The following is a 3,308-nucleotide window of genomic DNA, read 5'->3' as shown; positions in this document are numbered from 1 at the left end:
GGAACACCGAGAGACGCTACACCTATCAAATATACATCACATACGCTTCTACACGAATGGACTGTGCTTTGATACAACAGGAGTGATACCTATGCGGCATATCTAGATATACATCACACACTTCTCACACATTACAATCGAATAAGCCAGTCAGGACTAGTACCTGAATTCAAACTATACATCACGATATACCTTCTACAGCGGACACGAGATGAGATACAACGAGTGAGATATGAACGCGAATACCTTTCAAACTAACATCACATGCCCTTGCGGTGTGCGGGACGCAAGATGATGGGTCGGAGAAGCATCGCGCGCCGCGGTGTGGTTGGGCACTAATTCGATTACAGTCCAGCGTTATATGGTCACCTATCAGAGGTCATGAACAACCGGTGCAGTTCAGAATACCTTCCTCCCATCAGTACAGCATAATTAGACGAGAGTATGTAAGCGACCGTGAATAATACCTCATCAACTGGATAGTTCAGCATTCATAATATAAGCAACTTCGAATACAATCGTGCAGATTTACACAATTCGGTTACACAGGCTACAGCAACAGCCGAGTCAAGCGTTGCAAAGCCTAGCAGCCAGCTAAGATGCGCAGCAGCAGCACAATCAGCCAGCAGGCAGCGGCGGAGCGAGCGCAGCAAGGCCAACAGCAACACGCAACAGCGCAGCGGCAGCAGCTAGCAGTGGCAGCGAGGCGTGGCGAGTAGCAGCAAGCAAGCAGCAGCGAGCAGGACGAGGAGAGCAGCTTTGGCAGCAGCTCCTCACTAAGCGTGTACTGCGATTCCGTAAACGGGTACGTATAAGTATAAGCTCGCTTCTTCCACACTGCGCATTTATATTATTTCTAGTTTAAATTGCGCGTGGTTACGTTGGTTGCCACCGGCTACATGATATATAATAGAATTAAACGTGGGTTGGGTTTTCGGTATTACAGTGGCCAATATGAACAAAACACAACTTCACCAGCAAAACGCAGTTCACAAGCAAATCCGGCAGCAGATTACAAGACCTAAGCTATGATATCAGTTTGATATACATAATAGATCAAAAGATAGACATGCACGTTGAAAGGATGAATGTAGAAACAAATTAGTACAATTTTTTCCTCTTCCTGTTGACTCCTCATTCCGCATACTTCTGGTTCTCCTCCCCGGAGAAAATAATCAGCTTCCATTATTACGGGTGAGGCGGGGCTGTATATTTGCAGCGGGTGCGTAACGTGTACTTACAGGTGCGTATGTATTACAGGTGCGTCTGTGTGGTAAGCATTGAACAGTATCGGAACCACTAGGGGCAGTATATTCTCTGTACAAATAGTAGCTAGCTGAAGCCAGGAGGTTAGGGGAACATTGCCTAGGTCGTGTACGCATTAAAGCTGTAGACACGCTAACGATCGTTCTATCATCATCATACATTCGGTTTGTCAGGCTGACAATGCCACCAGTTTGGCACAGAAAAGCCTCTACAGTACACTTCGAATAGTGGTACACAATGCATGTATACATATTCCATAGACATATAGGCCTATATATCGAATTTGATTCGTACGTTAATATGAAAAGCGGGCTATTGTAATATCAGGCTACATGGATGGTGAGTGGATTGTAAAGGGATGGTACATGTGGTAAATGGTAAAGGGATGGTACATGTGGTAAATGATAATGGAATGGTATACGATAATGGTAAATGGTATGAATAGGATGGTACAAAACTGTGGGTGGTGGGAAATGGTAATGGTATATAATAATGGTAAATGTGGTAAACAGTAATGGCGGCGATGCGCGGGAACAAAGGGATTTTTCCTGCTCGCGCGCATGCGCACTGCGGTCGGGGTCGTGCAGGGAAGCGGTCGGCGCGGAGTGATTTTCTTGTCGGATTGCTGGGTGCTGCAGTATCGTGGGGGCGGATGCGGCGCACGCGTGCAGCACGAAGCTAATCTACTAATGCACATCAACCCCGCCACGATGCTCTCTCAGCCCGTGCGCATGCGTGCGTGCGTGCGTGTGTGCGTGAGTGCGTGTGTGAGTGCGTGCGTGCGTGCGGGCGTGCGTGCATGTACATCAACCCCGCCACGATGCTCTCTCAGCGTGCGTGCGTTCGTGCGAGTGTGCGTGCGATCGTGTGTGCGTGTGATGGTGTCCGTGGGCGCATGTGAGCGTATGTGCGTGCGCGTATGTGTGCGTGCGTGCGTGCGCATGCATGCGTGCGTGCGTGATTGAATGCGTCGGTTAATACTACCTGTAGGTAGGTTTTCGTGGCCGTGTCGTATACGCCCACGTGTGCGTGCGTGCGTGCGTGCGTGCGTGCGTGCGTGCGTGTACACGCTGTCCAGCGGCGGCTTGATCCATGTGTATCACACAGCCACGTGTCCCGCTAACCACTTCTCTTACGTTGCCTACAGCGTTGGTTATAACAGCAGCAGTAGCAGCAACAGTAGCAGCAGCAGTAGTAGCAGCAGCAGCAACAGTAGCAGCAACAGGAGCAAAAACAGGAGCAGCAGGAGCAGCAGGAGCAGCAGGAGCAGTAGCAGCAGTAGCAGCAGCAAGAGCAGCAGGAGCACTAGTAGCAGCAACATGAGCTGTAGCAGTAGCAGCAGCAGTAGCAGCAGCAGCAGCAGCAGCAGCAGCAGCAGTAGCAGCAGCAACAACAGCAGCAGCAACAGTAGCAGCAGTAGTAGCAGGAGCAGCAGCAGTAGCAGCAGCAGCAGCAGCAGTAGGAGAAGCAGGAGCAGCCTGTACGGGATCAATAGAATTCTAACTGCGTATTCTAGAGACGAAAGAGAGAAAGAGAGCGAGAGAGAGAGAGAGAGAGAGAGAGAAAGCGAGAGAGAAGGGGAGGCGGAAGAGGTAGAGAGCGAGAGAGAGAGAGAACGAGAGAAGCAAGAGAAGGTGAGACAGAACAGGGACACAGAGAGAAAGGGACAGAAGGAAGGTGAGAGAAAAAAAAAGGAAAAGAGTGAGGGAGGAAGGGACGAACAAAGGGAGAAAGAGAGGGAGCAAGGGCGGGATGATAAGACGAAGGAAAGGACGGGGAGAGAAAGGGAAGGACTGAGGGAGGGAGGGAGAGAGGGAGAGAGGGAGGAAGACAGCTATACCCATAATGCGTCTTCAGCTTGCGGTTGACGGCATATAAGTCAGACGGTATATAGTTCAGTAAACACGTTCACCCGCTGTGCGAAATGCAATTAGCCGTAGTCCGCTAGACGTGACCGATACGGCTGCTGCTGCTGATACTGCTGATACTGCTGCTGCTGCTGCTGCTGATACTGCTGATACTGCTGCTGCTGCTGCTGCTGA

This window comes from Priapulus caudatus, unplaced genomic scaffold (genome assembly GCF_000485595.1).
Source record: "Priapulus caudatus unplaced genomic scaffold, Priapulus_caudatus-5.0.1 Scaffold2234, whole genome shotgun sequence".
NCBI classification, from domain to species: domain Eukaryota; kingdom Metazoa; phylum Priapulida; class Priapulimorpha; order Priapulimorphida; family Priapulidae; genus Priapulus; species Priapulus caudatus.
The sequence above is the reverse complement of the archived record's forward strand: the minus strand, read 5'-3'. Positions refer to the sequence as shown.